Genomic DNA, 8085 nt, shown 5'->3' with positions numbered 1-8085 from the left:
AATTCACATAAAGAAGGCAGGGACAAATGTAAGAGAGAAGGCCCAGTGTGATGCTACAGGTGACAGTGGGGGCAGGGGATAGATGGAGCTGTTCAGCTTAACAAAATCTCCCAGTCTCCAGCATCCGGCCCATGACGACCATGATGGGCATAGTTTTTAGTAATACCATTCTTTTTCTTGTATTTCAAATCCTCTCTCCCCTACTTTTGACCTTTAAACATTGACTACAGAATCAATACTAATTGATTATGGTGCATTCATTAGGATACAATATAGACATGCACAAATCAATCAATTTCCCCAACTACAGGGATGTCTCAGTCCATTCGGGCTGCTATAACAAAATATCAGAAACTAAGGGCTAAGACGCTCAGTTGGTAGGGTGCTTCCTAACATGCCCAACACCATGGGTTTGAATCCCAGCACTGCCTAACTGGGGCATAGTGGCATATACTTGTAATTCTAGTGATGCAGAGGTAGAAGGTGAGAGAATCAGAAGCTCAAGGCTATCCTGGGCTACACTGCAAGTTTGGAGCCAGTCTAGTCTCCAAGAGACCCTTTCTCAAAAAATAAAATAACTTAAAATAAATAAAAATGAAAAGTTGGGGGCTGGAGAGATGACTCAGTGGTTAAGAGCATTGACTGCTCTTCCAGAGGTCCTGAGTTCAATTTCCAGCAATCACATGGTGGCTCACAACCATCTGTAATGGAATCTGACGCCCTCTTCTGGTGTGTCTGAAGATAGTTATAGTGTACTCATATAAATGAAATAAATAATTCTTTAAAAAAAAAAGAAAAAAGAAAACTAGATACCTTATAAGGAACAGAGTTTTATTCTGAACAGTTCTAGAAGCAGGGAATTTGAAGATCACAGGCCCGGCAGCATCAGTGTTCGTGAGATCCTACTTTCTAATTTACATTGTGGAAGGGACAGACAAGATATCTCTCTGAAGCTCACTCATAAGATTCTACCTGTGGGGCTGGAGAGATGGTTCAGCAGTTAACAGCACTGACTCCTCTTCCAGAAGTCCTGAGTTCAATTTTCAGCAATTATGAGCAATGGTGGCTCACAACCAACTGTAATGGGATCTGATGCCCTCTTTTGGTTTGTCTGAAGACAGCTACAGTGTACTCATATACGTAAAATACGATGATGATGATGATGATGATGATGATGATGATGATAGTAATGATTCCACCTGAATGAGCCAATAGCATTCCAGAAAGCCATCACAACAGTAACACATGGGTGATGAGATTTCTACCTGTGAACTGAGAAGCAGGGGCAGAACGTAGAAGCCATGGCCAGTAGAGTGTGGGCTGATTTGCTCATGGAGAACAGCTACTAAGCTGAGTCCTTTCAAAGGGGTAAAACCGACCGAGCAAACCCTAGGCAAGGCTTAGTGGGAGTCTGTAGGCCACCATGGTGAGTGTGGCATGACTCAGACCATGGTGAGTGTGGCACGACTCAGACCAGGTGGAGGCAAATGCAGGCTTACTCATTGGTAATGTGAGTCTCTTGGCTCCAATGGCCATGTGCTCTTTGAGGGATGACTAGGTGGACAGGAGATGAGACACATCTCAGTACCTCTCAATGGCTCCATTATGGCCAACACTAAGGGACCAGTATTATAATTCAGAGTTAGATATCTTGGAGGAAAAGATGAAAAGTGTTACAGAGAAAGCTGAGAGAATAGAGACTGTAAGCCTGCCTGGAGAGCTAGTTGAGGGCTGTCACTCAATTAATTAAAGTAACACATTGCTCATACCCGGCATATTCTCCGAGTAGGAAACGAAGTAGCAAAAATGGAATGAGAATAATAATAATAATAATGATAGTAATAAAGAATTAACTGATACCGAATGTTTTCTCCTTGGTCTCTGCTTGCCCAGTTCTGACTGGTACAGCTTATAATTAGTCTCTACCTGCAGATGTGTGGTTCCAATGACTTGTGGATTAAGGAGAAACTCTAGAATTTCTCAGTACCTGACAAGTTGTAACGTGAAAAGCTACACTTAGTCCATTAAAGATTTTTCACAGTGACATTTGAGTGCAGCTTGAGAAATACGCCGCCTGCCCTTCATCATTTTCAGGGCACGGGTGTTGGGAAGGAGGTTACCACGAAGAACAAAACAAAATGGATTGTATGTGTGGAGGTGAGCTCGTGAACGCTGATAAATGTACTTCACTGAATGTCAGCAAATGTCACTTGAGAAGCCATTTGCAGCTACCATAACACTCCCCCAAGACAACAAAGAGTAGCAAAAACAGGCGAAATGAACTGGGCGTCTTGCTTCCACATGAATAAGCAATCAGCCCTCTCAGAAGTTACACCAGAAAGTTGTTAAACCTCAGAGAAGAAGGCGTTCAGCCACACTGATGCATGTCCACATTGCTGCAGAGGGTTGGGGACCGTCTGAGGACACTGGGGCTGGGCCTCCAGGGTTGACTCACTAGGCCCTCAGCCCTGTGGGTGCCTGCCTTTTGTATGTGGACAGACTGGCTGTGTCTGAGGCAGGTGTTCTGGGTTCTTCCCGCCCAGCATGCTGTCTCTGCAGATTCCAAGAACCCCAGCTCCTTCTAATCTAGCTTTCCCTGTAGCATGAGGCAGGTGATGCAGTTTCCATAGCAGCCATTTGTGGCCTAGCACTTTAGCCCCTCATTCAGAAACAGGACTTGAGTGGTGGCCTAAGTCTCTGTTTCATTCCTGGTGATGAACCAATACTTAGAGCATGTATGATTTGGGCTTGAAGCTTCTAGAAATTCTTTCAGCATTCTGCTTGGGTCCATGTGTTCCTCCCTTCCTCCTTAGCTTGGTGATTCTCCTCAGGTCACTGCAAGGAAAGGAACTGAAGGGCAGAAGATGCTCTCAGGACAACTCCTAGGGGAATCCGGAGACTGTCGACTTCTTCCTCCCCTCAACTCCTACACACAAAGCTACCCAATTTTTACCTCCTCCTTCGTACCATGACTCCCAGAGTAGCCTGAATTGGCTGACCTTGTAAAATTGCCACACACGCATACATGCATGCTCAGTGCCCACACACATTGAGGCCAGTTATTCGAGCATCAGAACAATGCTGTGGAATAAAGCCCTTCCTGGATTCTGCCCCTGAATGTGGTAACCTGGCACTGAACACATTGTATAACCAGGAAGAGATGGGCTCTTGGGAAAGCATGCTTCCCTTGGATGAACCCAGGGTTGGTACCTGTAAGAGTGGCTGGGCAGGTTCCGGCTTCACACTCTTGCAGAGCCTTTTATAATCCTGGGCCTCCTCCCTCTGAATTAGGCATTTCCCATGGAAGGGCCTTTGCTTCCGTCCTAGAAGCTCAAAAGACATCTGTTTATTATTGAAATTGAATTGCTCTCAACTTGTTGACTTTCATGATTAGTTTGAGAAGAAACTTGGCTTGTTTAGGGGAAAAGGAAGGATGGGAGAGGAGGGAGAAGGAGGGAAAGGAAGGAAAAGATATGGCCAAGAGGAAGGAGGAGGAAATGTCCTGCTCAGGGCAGGAAGGGGGGGGGATGTTCTGCTCAGGGCAGGATCATGGTATAGTCTGAGACCTACTTTACTCAAGTAACAGGCTTTTCTGAATAACCAGTGCTTGCTGTGTCCCAGTGTGGTTTTTGTCTCAGGATCAAAAACTCACTATAATATATAAACACATTCCAAAGAGAAATCAGAAGAGAAGTACATTTCTCATCTCCCTAGGATTATTCTCTTTTTCTGCTTTCAGTTTTCCACTTTGGGTTTTTCTTTTTTCAGACATGGTCTCATGCAGTCCAGGCTGGCCTTGAACTTGCAGTGCAGCCAAAGCTGATCTGGACTGCTCACCCTCCAGGTGTGGAGGAGCAAGTCTATGCCACCACAGCCAGAGTATGTTTATATCTCAGAGTTCAAAATAATGAGCGTTGATTTCTAGAAGAAAAAAATATTCATAATTGGTCAATATCACCCAAATTCCATCATTTCTAGAGACAAGAGCTAGAAAATAAAATAAAATAAATAAATAAATAAATAACTTATTTCATAATTTGTGTGTGTGTGTGTGTGTGTGTGTGTGTGTGTGTTCAAAGAACCAAAACAAAGACTTATGTCTGTCAAGTGAGAAGCTACCTTGGGACCACACCTCTATCCGGCTTAGTAGCCAGACTAACTTCTCTTTATTCTAATCCAGAGGCCATTTCCAGCAGAATGGGTTGCTTTTATACAAACCTGACCCATCCCCATTAGCTACTTTGCATTCTGAGATGTACCAAACAAAACACTAAGTGGGTACTAAACGAGGAGGGGTATTCAAAATGGAAAAAGTCCTAAAACCTACAGTGTCTCCTTATTCTTGCAAGAATGGAAACAGGGCAGCAATGGTGGGAATATCCATCCATCCAGATCTCTGAACAAGAATATGTGTGTGCTCACCATATGATAGATACCAGCAAACATAGTTACTCAGCCTCAGACATCAGCAGCAGCCTCATGCTGACTTCTCTGCTTGGCCTCCAGGAGGGGGCTAGAAGATTAACCTTAAAGTGGGTATTAGGCTAATGAGAGGCAGGCCATCCCAAGGCAAAATGTTCAGCAGAATATATAAGGTTTCTTTTATTGAAAAATGCCATTGGCTCATTTACTCAATTGTTTGAATAAACCATTATTTGCCCACCTTAGGTTAGATGTGGTATTATGGCTTAAAAGGATACCAACTCCTCTTATATATGGTAGTCATTACCATTTAGACTCATGCTAGACCTTTAGTGTCCAGTTCCACCTCTTCCAGGAAGCCAACTGACACTTCTCCTATGCTGGACTCCTGTTTGTTCCCAGCAGGACACGAGCTGTCTTCCACTGTACATGTCCTGTCCCAAACACATCAGGGCCCTGAGAAGAGAATCTACTGTCTTTAGTCATCACTCAGTTGGTCTCTCCTAACCAGCTCTTTGAAACAGGATTTAAGGCGACTGCAAAGTGGGTTATCTTCCAAACACACATAGATTTAAGCCATTTGGGTTTGAGTAGATGGAAAACAGCCTTCTTGTCTGGGGTTATATTTACATTCAGTGTGGAATGGGAAAATTCAGCTGGGGAAAGCATATGGATAACCATCTGGATTATTTGAGCACACCCTGTAGTAGGGGAGAAACCAGGAAGTGTTGGGTGGGCTGGGAGGCAAAATGACCCAAACAATTGTGTCGCCCTGGCCTTTGCTGTCAGGGTCAGCAGCCTTCCTATTCCTGTAGGTATCAGAGGCCATGGCCTCCACCCTCTGTGCTAAGTCTGCCTTAGGGACTTGAGGGCTGACCTCAGATAGAATAGGGTAGAGATGAAAGAGTTCCCATTTGGTTTAGGGTCTCCCAGCATCAAAGCAGCCAGGTTTCCTCAATACAGTGAATAACTCTCACGGTTTCTGTAGGCAAAGTTTGGGCAAGAATTAACTGCAGCTTCTTTTATCTCTGCACAGGTGGTCACAGGGGACAGATGCCCACTTCGACAACCACACACCACTGGTTTCCCTATTGAAAACAAAGTGTTACAGGAGGTTTCCAAACAATAACAATGGCCTTTGATAAGGTTCCTTTCTTTCCTCCTTCCCGTTAGGAGTCCCCTTCCTTCTGGTACCTGTTGTTTTCTCATATGGGCCTTTCAGAGAAGTGTCTTAATGCAAATTGTCGGTCTTTTTAATAGAACAAGGAGGCAGAAGACTTTGTGCCCAGGAAGAATTTACCTCACTTGAAAACTGTAGGATTTGAAAAGCAAAGCTTGGACAACTATTCCGTGTTTACAAAAAATAAAAAAATAAATAAATAAAAATAGCCCTTTCTTTCTTATTATTTTGAATGTTTCATTTCAGTTTTGAAAAATGCACATATTTTCCTGTCCAATCAAATTTTAAATTTTTGCCTCAATTTAAAGAAAATGATCTTTAAAGTTTTTAAAAATAAAGAATGGCTGGAAAGATTTTCCTCTTCTCAGACAGCTGTTTAAAAATACATATATCCTCCACTTACTTCAGAGAGCAGAACAGCCATGTATGTCCACAAACTGTTTTTTTGAAATGGCACAAATCTATATGTGAGCATTTCTCGAATTATTGTACAGCAGAAGCGGTGGGATTTCCTACCAAGGAAATCTGTGAGGGAGAAGTACCCAAGTCGAGGAGCACTGAAGGGAATTTTTAACATCCAAACAAAAGCAGAATTACCGTCACTAGGCATTCTCTCACCCAGAGGAGAAACAATTAATAATTTGCATATGCTCATGACACAAATTAAAGACAAAAGACCCCTCAAGGGCTGCGGTTACTACGAGGCTCTCAGCGTGATGCAAGGTTTCAGCTCTAAACTGCTCTAGCTTCCAAATGAATAGCATTAAGCTCCATAACCAAAAATAGGGGTTGTGGGGCCTCTGGCCTATTCCCACTGTAGAATCCTTTTCCCAGTGAGAAACATCTCCCAGTCTCCCTGTGAGCTTCTAGGCAAACATAATGTATAGTCCCAAGGGGAAAAAATAATGTATATACTTTGCCCTTTTTATTTTAATGGCCAAACATTGTAATGCTAGCTAAATACAAATTCTCATCTGTTAATAGGTTCTTTTAGTTTGTAATAAATAGGAATGCTAATGACTAAAATTTGGTATTTGGTATGCATTAGCTTTTGTGAGCTTTTCTTTACAGCCCTCATTGACATGCAATATGGCAAGCTTCCTTTGAAACATATTTATAAAATAACTACAGTATAATTAAACCAACAAAGCCATCTTTTAAGTAAGCTTAATAGCTCAGGTTTTTTTTTTTCATCTCAGTAAAAAAATTATTTTAAAAAGAAAAATAGGTATGCCTCAATCCCACTGTACATTTTATTCTGTGCATCTAATATTTCCTTTGCAGCTACAATCTGTGCATATCTAATTCTTTTTGACAACCGTGATTATTAATAAAGAGCTCATGAAAGATATACTTCATAGCTTCTTCAACAAGAATAGGGTTTTATTGTTAATGGAAATTGTAACATATCTTGACAGATACAGTATATAAGATGTGCCTTTTTTTCTTAATTGTTAATTTTCCTGTGCTGAATACAGCCGATATGGCAGGTGATAATCAGAGTGGATGTTATTCTATACAACGTAACCAAAAATATTTTAATGATATAAATGCAATAGATAAATAAAAGGAATTATGTTTAATTTTGCTTTCCCGTACTTGCAGTTTTTGTTGTTGCTGCTGAGGCTACGGGTTTGTTTAACAGAAAAAAAGCACGAGTTGCAAATACACCCTTTCGCTGCCCTTGGCCGCTTCAGCATTCCGGCTGCGCAGGGCCCGGCTGAATGCAAAATCGGGATACACAGTGGCTCAAGTTCACCGAGTTATGTGTAGTTTGTAAGCCCTTCCACTCTCCCCAGAATTCCAAAGATACCAAGACTTGGGACTGGAGCGGCCAGAGCGTCCTCAGGCCAGTCTTTTGCCCCTCGGACGTCTCCTCTCTGCCCGCACTCTTCTTCCCCTTCTTAGGAAACTCCATCCTTGTGGGCGAGGAGCTGCCGAAACCTCTACGCACCCCCCTGCGCAGGGAATAAACACAATTGACACCACTGTTATAATCTTTATTTAAAACAGTTTCCAAGGTTACAAATTGCAGTGCCTCGTATGCAACAGGTTCATCCGAAGCGGTATCATTACAGATTAACTGTAATGTGTAGGATTAAAATAAAAACATAAGGGATTAGGTAAAATGGGTGATGCTTGAGAAATAACGCCCAAGCCATCTCTACTACAGACAGAGGGAACCTGCGAAGACGCGGGGCGTTGCGGTGGGTGCCGCGGAGCACAAAGCTGGACCTTCGTTCTGCAAGCGGTCAGGGGCGGTGGTTCTGGAAGGACCAGAGCGCCTGGAAGCTGGGAGGTGAGCCTTCTGGGGCGCCGGGGAGGAGACACTGGGTTCCCGAGGATAGGGAAAGGCCAAGGGCCAGGGGACTATACAAGTGGACACCGCGGGCAGGCTTGTGGTCTGGCTGGGGGCGACAGACAGCGCGGCGCCAGGGACACGGTCCCATTGCCCTGCAAAGAGCCCAGCATGAGGAGATGGG

The sequence above is a fragment of the Mastomys coucha genome, unplaced genomic scaffold (genome assembly GCF_008632895.1).
Source record: "Mastomys coucha isolate ucsf_1 unplaced genomic scaffold, UCSF_Mcou_1 pScaffold6, whole genome shotgun sequence".
NCBI classification, from domain to species: Eukaryota; Metazoa; Chordata; class Mammalia; order Rodentia; family Muridae; genus Mastomys; species Mastomys coucha.
This window is presented reverse-complemented; position numbering follows the sequence as displayed.